Source organism: Pleurodeles waltl, chromosome 3_1 (assembly GCF_031143425.1).
Source record: "Pleurodeles waltl isolate 20211129_DDA chromosome 3_1, aPleWal1.hap1.20221129, whole genome shotgun sequence".
Taxonomy (NCBI): domain Eukaryota; kingdom Metazoa; phylum Chordata; class Amphibia; order Caudata; family Salamandridae; genus Pleurodeles; species Pleurodeles waltl.
The window spans coordinates 1184989068-1185001270 of record NC_090440.1 but is presented as its reverse complement, the minus strand read 5'-3'; the positions used below and the strand labels follow the sequence as shown (position 1 = coordinate 1185001270).

The following is a 12203-nucleotide window of genomic DNA, read 5'->3' as shown; positions in this document are numbered from 1 at the left end:
GTGCTAGCCCCCCCTCCAGACTGCCACAAAAAGCCTGAATAACACCCCATCAATCATTTGTGACACAAGAATCCTTAAGTATCTGCTCATGGAATATAGGGGGTCTACAATCGAAACTGGAAGATGCATAGATCACCAAATTTCTGGGCACCTTTGATATCATAATGTTGCAGGAAACAAGGGCACTTACAAACCTTCCTTTAATTAGTTAACAAAGAGTACAAGATTCCAGCGGTTAAATAAAACATGCTTGGAAGAGCAAAAGGAGGGCTGTCAATTTATATCAACACCAAGCTAGAGGCAAAAATATCTGGAAGGCAGACGAGTGATCAGCCCTTCCTATGGGTCCACTTGGACAACTGGGCAAAAAACATACAGGACCCCCTAATCCTGATCAATGTGTATATTAACCCTAAAAAGAAAAAGTTGGAAGTTGATATCCTGCTCCAGATAATAAACACATACAATCCAGCCTACTGGTTAGCATCAGGAGATTTCAACCTTAATCTATTTCATAAACCAAGCGAGGACCATGTACAATTAGCGGTTCCATTACCCAATCAAAAATTACCCTCTAGGAGAAAGCAGGAGAAAGTGGGCCTAAGGCTAATCAAGAGCTGTGAGCTAGCAGGCCTTTTTATATTAAATGGGCAGCTCCCGTCTGCTGTACCCTCGGCCTCGACAAGAGCCACAGAAAGGGCTGTCTCATATTTGGATTTTATCCTATTCAGATTGGTGAGAGACTTTAAAATTCAAGCCCATACAGAAAGCGACCACAATCTGCAAATAATTACGATCGGGAGCCAGGGGTCTACCCAAGAAGAAGCAAAACTCCTTAACGGGAATCTTTGTACTGAAAACTTAAAATGGTTAAAATGGCGTTTGCCGACGATCTGTGCTCAAGCTGAGGATGTTGTAGGGAAATTGGAAAATATGGCCAATGACCCATTAAGAGTAGTTGCCATATGGGAGTCATTCACTGAAAGCCTTGTAAAGCAATCCTCTGTGAAGGGGAGGGCAAGGAGGGCTCCCCTGGGGTATAGAAAGACCATACTTATGCCACGGGCAATATGAAGGAGGAATGCGGAAGTAAAAAGGCTCTTGAGACTGGCACAGAGATACCCAACCGATAAACTAATCTTAGAAACCCTACGGCTCTACCAAAGAGGGCCATATGGCTTTTTAGACAAACAAAGCAGGAAGCATTATGGGCAAAACTTCACTATGCATCAACATTGGCAAACTCGAGCCGGTTCTGGAGCCTGATCAATAATATCGAGAAAGGTCCCAGAGCCGCAAACAATGCAAAAGTGAAATGTGATGGAGGAGGCATTGTGGATTATTTGAGAACCCATTTTAAAGGAAAAACGGCGACAGATGCTAACACCTCCTTATTGGAGGAATCCGAGGTCAGCAGGGAATAGGAGGGGCCCATCGCATTTAGCCCTTCAGAAATAGCTAAGACAATAGAAAAATCACGCCGAGACTGTGCGCCTGGACCCAATGGCCTCCCTCAGGCCCTATTTAAAGAGCAGGCAGCAAAATGGGCGACCTTTTTTGCCATACTGTTCAATTATATCTTAACAACAGGTTTTGCACCAGCTAGTTGGAAGGGTTCGATTATTCACCCTATTTACAAGGAAGGGAAGGCCTCCCTACCTTCCAACTACCACTTAATTGCTCTTCTAGAAGTAGACCTGAAATATTTCTCAATAGGCATCCTGCAGCATTTAGAACGGTGGGCTATGGATAAGGGGAGGCTTCCGATTAATCAAACAGGTTTCACAAAAAAACAGGGTACGTTGACAAACCTCATGGTTTTAAGCCTGGTAATAAATAGGGCAAGGGCTACAGGGACACCCCTTTATATGTGCTTTGTGGACTTTAAGGCTGCAGTTGATTGCGTCCCTAGGGAAAAATTAGGGTTAAAACTACAGAAGTGGGGGCTACCGACAAATTAATTAAAGGCTATCATCCTGCTCTACTCTGACACCTGGGTTAAAACTAAACTGGGAGACGGTTCGTTTTTATCTAGGCCCATCAAAACCACTATTGTCCTGAAACAGGGTTGTGTATTAGCACAGCTTCTCTTTAATTTGTACATATCAGACCTATCCCCAGCTCTGGACGTGCAGTCAGCCCATCCACCAACCCTAGGGGGTCGTCAGGTGTGTCCACCTTATTCTACGCAGATGACCTACTGCTGCTTAGCAATACTAGGGTAGGCTTACAGAAACTCCTGAACGGCCTAGGAGGTTATGCACTAACCAATGACTTAGAAATTAATTATGGGAAGTCTAAAATAATCCCCCTTAATCGCAAACCAACCTCACGCCGTAAGTGGCTGTTAAATGGGCAGTACATGGAGGAGGTAGCAGTGCATACATATTTAGGGGTCAGGTTAGACTCCAGGGGTTCATTCTCAGCGCACAAAGAAGCAAGAATAGAGAAGGCATGAGCTCTGAATCGGGCTTTTGGGACCCTGGCAAAATCCACTCTTGGGCGGCCTCTAAAACCAATGGCAATGATCATGCAAGCGAAAATATTGCCAACCCTTGCATATGGGACAGGAATCATGAGGGGCGGAGGTAGCCACACTGGATAAGTTATTAGTGAAATCTTATAAGCAAGTCTGACCTCGGCATCTCCGGCCCAGGTCAGACTGGAGTTTTCCCTAACAAAGCAATCATTGGCAAGGTTAGCAGCTGTTGCAAATGGCTGCTATAAACTTTATTTCGCACCCATGGGGTCTTTCGCAACCTAGTCTGGCATGAAATCACCCTTGCGAGGGGGTAACAATATTTTTAAAGCCCACTGTGGAAAAAAGCATAGCCCGGCTTAAACTGGGTGATTTGTGGGACAAGACAGTATCAGCACTAGCCTTCAGGAAAGGAGCCAATAAATTGGCTAAGATCCTAAGCCGACTAGAAGATACGGAGGCGCTATCAAACCGATCGCATGGATGGTTAGTCCTTAATTCATATGTGCGGGATAAGGAACCTCGGATCCAATACACCACATTACCGCAGGAAACCAGGTTGTCACTTCTACGGATGAGGTTGGGTGACCTACCAACTCTGGACTTCCTTCCGAAATTGAAAAGAGAGGCAGGATGGCAAACACAGGTTTGCAGACTATGCCATCAGACCAGGGAGACCCTAATTCATGTGGTTTGCATCTGCCCAGTCATGGGATGCCAGAGAAGGGAGCTGCTGAGGAATTAATTCAACATCTTAGGAGTCCGGTCGTGCAGGTCGGCCGTTATAACAGCCCTTGACCCAACTCATTTCGTCTGCCCAATTGCACTTGGGTACCCCTGTTGTTACCAAGAGGGGCTCACTCCAGCTTTAGCATTTATTTTTAATGTTGTGTATATTTTATTGTACATTTGCTTTAGGTCAATCTTTGGATGTATTTGATGTACCCTCTCAATGTGCTTCCTCTTTTTATGGTTTTTATTAACTAATAAAATAATTTTCTTCTTCTTCTTCTATTGTAGCTTTTACGTTTTAATATAGTACACAAATGTTTTTTTTTTTTATAAACAGAAGAAAAGGCAAAGGGGAATGCCCCTGACTGCATGCACAAGTTTGTGTTTAAGTCGAGGTACCAGAGTGGTCTGTCTGCTATGATGAATTTTGGATTCGGCAACGTCACTGTCCTTCCTTTGGTACCTGACTTTACGCCTCATCTCTCTTCTGTCAAATAACATTTAAAAGCAATTTCATGGGTGTCCCACCATCCTCTACCCTCCTATAGCAGTGGTTCCAAACCTTTTGATTCCTGAGGACCCCCACTGAAACACTACTGGAAGCCGGGGACCCCCAAGCAATTTGTATAATTGAAATTTTAAACATTAAAACAGTAATTCACAAAAAATACTCAAACAAGTACGCACCAAACAAATACTAAAGATACAATTATTTTATATTTTAAAAATATGCAAAAATCGAACATTTTGAATGGGAAGGTTGGTGCTGCATCTTGGCGACTAACTTTCTAATGTTTGGTTTTATTTAGGAAAGCTACCTCTCCCGGTCAGATTCTACATTTCCGAAGCAATTTCTGTTTTTTAGGTACATAAGATATGAGAAAGCTTTTTCACATAAATATGTGGTGGGGAAAGGAAATAAAATCATAAGGGTCTCTTATATCTCCATAGCCTCTCTGTCACATGTAATTCATTTGTTTTATAGCACCTCTCATACCACTGTAGGGTCTCTGAGCACTTTACAAGGGACTACAAGGTGTAGGATTCACATCATCCACACTGGTAGCATTTTTTAAGAGTGCAAAGCACAAACTCGTGATTCAGAACATAACACAGTGGTTAGCGCTGACTTTATTAATAAAAATATATTTCTACGCAAGCAAACCTTTTTTTTTTTTTTTTTTTAAAGCAGCATAACGCTAATGGAAGACTGGGGAACTTTGCAATTTGTGCCATGCTGTTTGCATGCAGCTCTTTGATGGCAGTTCATAGCACTGTACTAAATTAGGGTTCTAACTTATGAGCTGCACAGTAACAAAAGAATCGAAGAGACAAAAGCAGTTAACCCCCTGTAATATGCACATAAAATACTTTTCTTTGCATTATACACATTCATTGCAGCTACCGTATTAACCATCTGTGCTACCTTAGATGAGTCAAAACTGCTACTAGACAAAACTATCTCTCTACAGCAGATACATTAATCAACAGAGTTATCTTGACACTTTTATTATTGCCTGAAAGCTGACGGTTGTACAGGGAACTGTGCAGCGCTTTTAAAACTGCTACACAAATAAAGTCTTAAATATAAAAACACACACGTATTCCTGTACAGAGGCCCAAACTCAGGCCTGCGGACCCCCTCGGAATGAGTCACGGACCCCCGGGAGTCCGCGGACCACAGGTTGGGAACCACTGCCCTAGAGTATCACGGTTTGTTCCTGCTCATCAATATAAATCGGCAATGCAAACAACGTTTGGTGGTGCAGATAGCTGCTTCACAGAGGAAAATGCAGAATATTTGGACTGAGAAACCCGTCGGCGAGACCTCTATAATATGTTGACGATTACCGTGGGAGGTGAAGATGGACCGACCATAGACAGATTTTCATTAAGAGGCAGAGATATCGCCCCCAGGCCAGCAGGAACGGTCAAGAATGATCCGAAATTAATTTGTTCTCGTCTTCCGTGAAATCTACCTCACCGTCAAAAACAAGGTCTCGTTAAAAATACACATTAAAAAGATTCAGAAAATGTAGGTAGAAAATATAAGCTTAGGAAGGAGAGGGGTGGCCAGAAAGTCTCTTGATCGAGGAGCCATCTTCCAAAATTATCTCCTGGAGTACCACGGACTACGCATCCACTGCCACAAGGAAACGGTGTTACCTCTGGTCACCTAAACCCTGTGCCAGATTCATCCTCTTCTTTCATTTTCTTCTTGTCCTTATCACTCCTCTAGCATCATATTCCTTATCTATCTCTCTCTCCTTAGCATCCTCTTCCACTGTCTTAATGCACGTCTCTGTTTCACCCCGGTTAAGGTTTGGTGCTGCTCAATACTTTTTTATTTCACTAAAATAATATGTAAAACATTCTTAATTATAAAGGCATCCAGGAAGCCCTCTTCATTCATTGGCCAGTTATTGTGTCATTCACATTTTTCTTTCCCCCACTACAACATATAGTAAGGGGGTAAAGGCAGTGCTTAATTTGTACAAGAATATGTGCTGGGGCACAAACTTTTTCTCAGAAGCCAGTGGCCAGCGCTGTCAAATTTTAGGGTGCCGAATATCAAGGCTGAAAATCTTGATTCCACCTAGTGGCTTTTTAACCCACCACTAGACACTCCCCTGCCTCTGTCCCTCATTTTTTCATTGTGCTTTGGATCAAAGGCTGTGGAGGAAAACTGCTGGTCCACAAAAATGTTTGCCAGTTGCATCCACCTGCAACCATTGGTACAATTAAGCTCTGGGCAAAGGGTAAGCCCACTTAAGCCATTGGCTAACGTCATTGTGAGTGATGGCATTCTGTGCTTCTACAAAGAGCATATTCACAAATAAAAGTTTTATTAAGTACCAGAGGCTACCAGCGGCAGCTCCTTCGCAATGGGGGAGGCGTGTCGCCCCACAGCTGAAAAGTAAAACAAAATTTTATTATCCTGTTATTTTTCAGCAGCTGGCTGAGCCAGCGTGTGAAGGGAGGGGCAGGCTGGGCCACGGAAGGGAAGAGGAGGAGGACCGAAGTGCACTTAAGTGCATGTCAGTTTGACCGGTGTCTTAGGTGTGTTGCACAGCTGGGTAGGTGAAACTGCACAGACTCCCATGCACTCTGTGAGCGGCAGACCAAGCCGTTAAGACCAATCCTGGTGCTGCTCTCATGCTAGGTATAGCATCACAGCAGCGCCAGGATTGCGTAGGGAGCTTTTGCTGGTGTCCCAGGGACTGCCGAGACACCATCAGGAGCCTGAGCGAAGCAGCGGCAGGACACGTAAGTGGAATACAATGGTAATGAGTGCTTTTTGAATGGAAAACATATTTTTACTTTTGGACAGTTAGTTTTAGATTGAGGACCCAGCAGCTTTTACAACAATAACATTTTGCAAAAAAATCCATCACAAAAAAAACAAAAGCATTGACAAAGCCACATGGCTGCTAGCCAACATCAGACCTATTTATTGGCTTTGCCAATGTTTATTTCGCTCCTGCTCTTCATCTGTTACTCAGTTTTTCATTTTTCAGCCTCCACGCTTAAAACTGATCCTTATATCCACCCCACTGCTCACTCATTGTGAACGCTCATTTATCAGACAGTTCTAAAGTAGCTGTTTTATATTGTACTAATCATTCCTAGAGGGTGCAAGAGTACGTCATAGAGCAGACTTTGTTGCAGGTTTTAAAATGAAGCACTTAAAAGAATATAAAGTCACATACCTGGTGTAAACCTATACATTATCCTAAATATAGTGCCAGAATAACACCTATTTAACGACCGGGGAAGCACACATAGGTGAGGTCTTTTACACATAAGGTGCAGAGATGAATAAACCTATTACGGCATTGACACTGGAAGAAGAGTTTTTGTTCCCAATATGCCACACAAAAAGGTGTCAATTAACAGTCTGCCATTGTCGCTGCTGAGTCTTTAGAAGTGGAAGTGACACAAAAGGTGAATGGAAAGGAAGAGGCCCACGTAAGCTGACCAAAGAGCTTTCAAATTACTCCTGCTACTTTTGCAGTCCAAGTCAAATTTACAGATCCTATCCGCTGATTACAACCAGCTTCCGGGAGCAGGCGAGGTGGATCTAAGGCAAATTATACAGATCTCTCTCCTCACCAACAGACTGAGGTAAAAGACCAAGCATTTCTGTCTGTGCAATATGCTCAAGTCCGATTGAACATTCATTCCAAACAGAATCAGAAGGAGGCACACTGACTTGTTATCCCAAAACTCCAGAAGTCACCCTCAACACACTTTCCCAAAAGGCAGGATACAAACATATGGATGTCAACTACCATTTCCATCCCACACCGGTTACCAGGGGGTCACCCCAACAAATTTTGGCCATTTATTCAGAGTGAGATGTATCCAACGCCAGATAAAAAAAATAGTTTTTCCTCAGTGATGCTGATTTAACAGTGGAGTAAAGGAGGCATAATGAAGATTAGCAATAATCGGGATGCTCGTCAACTGGCTGATATCTTATCCCAAGGATGGACATCTATTTTACTTCTCTAGTCATCAGCCATCACCAGATCCCAGTATCAAACAGATTTCCTTTTTTAATGGCTTGGGGTCCTGCAATCTACTCTCCAATTCCCATCACACCTGCCATCCCGTTCGTGTTCAGAACCCCAAGAGGGCAGTTGCAGGTATTTGAACCATGGCAGAGTGCTCTTAGCTTCTTCCCTTAACACCTCCCATGAAGTTACCTGGTGCCATCTAGCAGTTGCCCCATATGTTAATTACCACTTTAATTAGAGGGATACTCAGCTTTTCCACCAAAAAAGAGGGAAAACCTGAAGAGTTCCAGGCTGGGCCAAAATCTGAATAGTATGCAATTCCAGGAATCTTCATCATGCAATGGCAGACGTTTAGAAAGTCCTTCAGAACTTTCAGCCAAACCTTCTTGAAGTACTTCTGGTCACCAATCTTATGCAGGAAACCATCAGGTCGTACTGAATTTAACAGCCTGGTGTAAGTTCTACCCCTGCTGGAGTTGTAAGGACTCCCCAGAAGCATTCTTAAATTCCTAAATTGAAAGGAAAGATAATAGAGGAAGACATCTGGCAATGCCACCACTCTTTTAAGCAACTTTCTCCTCAGTTTCTTCCAGCTAAGTCTAGATCCCTTGGATCTGATCTAGACTCCCTTTAGAAAAGGGGAGTGGGATACTGTCAAAATGATATGTCAACTTAGGAAGAATTGTAATTTTCACTAAAATTGTTCTACCATAAAGGGTGAGAGGAGGATGAGTTCATCTAGAAAACAGTGCCTCAATTTTTTTCCTTCCCCTCCCCAATTATACTCCAGCTCCTCATCCAGCTTATGCAAAGCTGAAATGCTCAGGTACCTAATCATCCTGTGGTGGCGCACCGCAGTACTGGCTATACTCCACACCATCACCTCAGTTTTTTCCCTAGTTATGGATTAGCCCGAAAAAGCCCAAAGGCTCCCGTTATAATATCCATATGTTCCATAGGTTCCATGGATGTCTTCTATAAGAGATTATGGCCCTCATTATGAACATGGCGGTCGCAACTGCCGTGTTCATGCTTGCGGTAAAAAACACTGACCGTCAGCATCCCCGGATCCTCGCCGGCCGTATTAGGAACATTCTTGTGGAAACATCGTTTCTGCCCGCCGGCCCACAGGAATGCCTGGCCGGGACATTGACGGCAGCTCGCCAATGCCTCTGTGCGGCAGGTGCAGCAGCACCCGTCACACAGATCACTGCCCGAAAATCGGGCAGTGACCTGCGCGATGGGGCCCCCAGGGGAGCCCCGTGTACCCCTTCCGCCATCCTTTCCCAGGCAGGAAAACCCGCGAGGGAAAGGCTGGTGGCTGAGGAATCATTATCCGAGGGGCAGCACCGCTGCCCTGTCGGATAAGGTTTCCGACCGCCGCCAGGCTGCCTGACGGAGGCAGCCTGGAAGGGAGAGAGGGCCGCCATGGGGTTCTTTATGTGACGGTGTGGCCCGCCATGCCGCCAACTTCGTAATGACCAGCTATATAATTTGCATAACGGCCCAACTTAATCTTGAACATCTGGAATTTGAAAGGCACAATTTCCAGACATGCCCTAAAAGTCTGTGCCAACAGCTCTTTATACAAATCAAAAAGCAAAGGTGACAGGTCCCCCTCGAGATGTTAACGTTCCGTACCAACCTTCCATTAATGAAGACGTGAGCTGGCGGTGCCAAATAAATAACCTTTATTGCAGCAACAGTCTCTCACAGATAAGCCCCACACACTCTATCCTACACTTTAGCAACGCCAATGGTAACAATAGCAAATGGATCTAAATTCACCCTTGACAAATCTATTGCAGATATCAGCTGATGTGTCAAATCATGCAGCTTCCTACTACAGCACTAAATCCTTCTAGTTTAGATGAACTACCTTACCAATGATTAGGAAGATTCTCCTCGCTAAAATACACACAAAAACGTTATAATCAACATTTAGTAAGAAGATAGGCCGATATGAGTCCGCTTCCTTAGGGTCTTTATTTTGTTTCAGGAGCAAAGCTATTGTGGTATCATTGCAGGATGGGGGGATTTCTGAGATTGCTGCTAATAGTAAATTAAATAACTCCTTCCATAATGGAACTATTACTTCCTTCATACTGTTACAAAATTGCCCTGGGTCAGCATTCGGTCCTGCCGCTTTCCCATTCCAGGATTGATCAATCTGAAAAATAATTTCCTCTTCCATTATGTTTTCCAGAAGACCTTGTTGTTCAACGCTAGACAGGCCCGGTAACTGTGTCCCTGCAAGCCACTGCCTAACATCGGTTGCCCTAAAATTGCTTTTCTCAGAATATAAAATCCTCAAACATTTTGTGGAAGCACTTCACAATCTCACCCGCATCTTCTGATACCTTGTCATTGCCCTCCACTGTCAAACTCTCTATATAATTCTACAATCTATCTACTTTTGCCTTCCAAGCTAACAGCTTACCAGTCCTCTCTGCAAACTCAAAGTGGGCCAGCTGGCTAGCATACCATCTTGCTCTGAATCTGCTCTCTACGACCTGTATATAAGCTGATTGTATCTCCACTAATCTCCTTTTAACTGCCTCCACCCCTTCTTCTGAGGAGGACACATGCTGTTCTTTTTCCATTGTCACCATCTCTTCCTCCTAGCTCTTGTCCTCAAAGTGTAGCTTCTTCAACCTAAAGCACCCTTGCTTGCGCAAGGTCCCAAGGGCCACTTCCTTGTATGAATACCAAACCAACCTCAGAGCGGCTGACTCAAGATGAATGCTGAAATAGTATCTGCTCTACGTTTTTAACACATGCATTATATCTGAGTCCAATAACACCAGCCTAGCCAGTGTCTGACTTCTGTATCTTCACTCAGCAATATCTTCTCCATTAAGAAATAATCAATCCTGGTGGATCTCTTTAATATATTACTAAAGAAAGTGTACTCTTTCTTAACCCTGGCCTTCTTTCGCCAACAGTGCAAAGATTACAATCTAACATGAGGTCCCTGAGAGACTTCCTTACTTTTGTGTGCTCTGCCTCCTGCCTTTGTGATGATCAATCTAAAACTACAACTGAGCAAACATTAAAGTCCCCCCCAATATCACAAAATGAGGAAAATCCAACAGATTGTCACCTAGATCACATAAAAAGGAGATATCATCACAATTCGGATCATAAATACTCCTGCATGTAAACTTAAACTGCCCAAGAGTCAACCTCTCTACAATACCCCTGCCTGAACAATCTGTTTTAACATCCTCTACATTTATGCCGGTGTTTTTTCCTGATGACAAGAGTTACTTCCCCTAGTGGGCCGGGAGTGATCCAAGTAAACAGTCTGATGAATCCACCTTTGACCATTATAAAGGTCCCTACACTCCTGTGCGGAAGATGCGTCTCCTGCAAAATTAGAACATGTACCTGATAATCTTTCTGATTCTGACAGATCAATCTTTGCCTCCCCCTACTCGGAGGCCACTGACATTCCATGTCAGAATAAAAACGTCCTTCACTCCCATTTCACCAGGCCTCCCCAGCTCCTCCTCCCCCACACACATACACTTACCCCTTTCAAAGCAACCTTCAACCCTGACAATAGAACTTTGGCTGTAAATACTAAAAGCAAAGCTGTTTACAACTAACTTGGCAATGAGGAAAATTTTTGTCGTTCCCTTTTTGTTTTGTCTTTTTCCCAACTTTACTCCCCAAATACGCCCCACTCAGTGACCCTGGTAAGCCCTCCCCGGGGAACCACTCCAACCACTAATGTTTGCACTTTCACATGCCATTTCGGTGCCCCACCTCGGGAGGATATCTAAAAAAAGAAGAAACTACTATAACGAAGCCCACCTTAACCCTAAAAACCCTCACAACCCAAATACCCTTACCCACCCTAAATCCTAAAAAAAACTCTTACCATCCAATTCTCAAACCCACCCCTAAACCCTAAAAAACCATTACCACCCAAATACCATTACCCAAACTAAACTCTAAAACAACCTTACCACCAAATATCCTCACCCATCCTTAAACTCTGAAAATACCCTTACCACCGAGTACCATCACCCACCCCTAAACCCGACTAAAGAATACCCTTACCTTATAGATATAGATATATATATTTATCCACTCCAAAACTTTGGCACTCCATGCAAATCACTGGCTTTGGTTTATTTCAGAAATTCCATTAAACAAAACATAGGGCAACGCGTTTCAACCATCACGGTCTTCTTCCTTGGCCCTTTTCACAAACATACAACAAAGATGTGGCCCCTCCTACTTACTATATATCCACTTATCCATAGACATAGAAAAAATCCCTTTTTTTTTTTTTTTTTGCATGGAGTGCCAAAGTTTGATTTTCTTTTGGAGTGGATACAAAATGGGTCCTGTGCCCATTTACTGAGCACCAACCTCGTCAGGCAAGCACTGGAAGAAACACAGGACTGCTCTTCAGTGATATATATATATATATATATATAGATAGATACACACACACACAT

The 12203-nt window shown here is 43.6% G+C and overlaps 1 protein-coding gene across 4 annotated transcripts in view; it reads right to left on the bottom strand.

The window, feature by feature from the left end:
* ARHGAP32 (Rho GTPase activating protein 32) overlaps positions 1-12203 on the bottom strand; it is a 942023-nt gene that overhangs the window by 548321 nt on the left and 381499 nt on the right. The gene's annotated exons all lie outside the window — the stretch shown is intronic.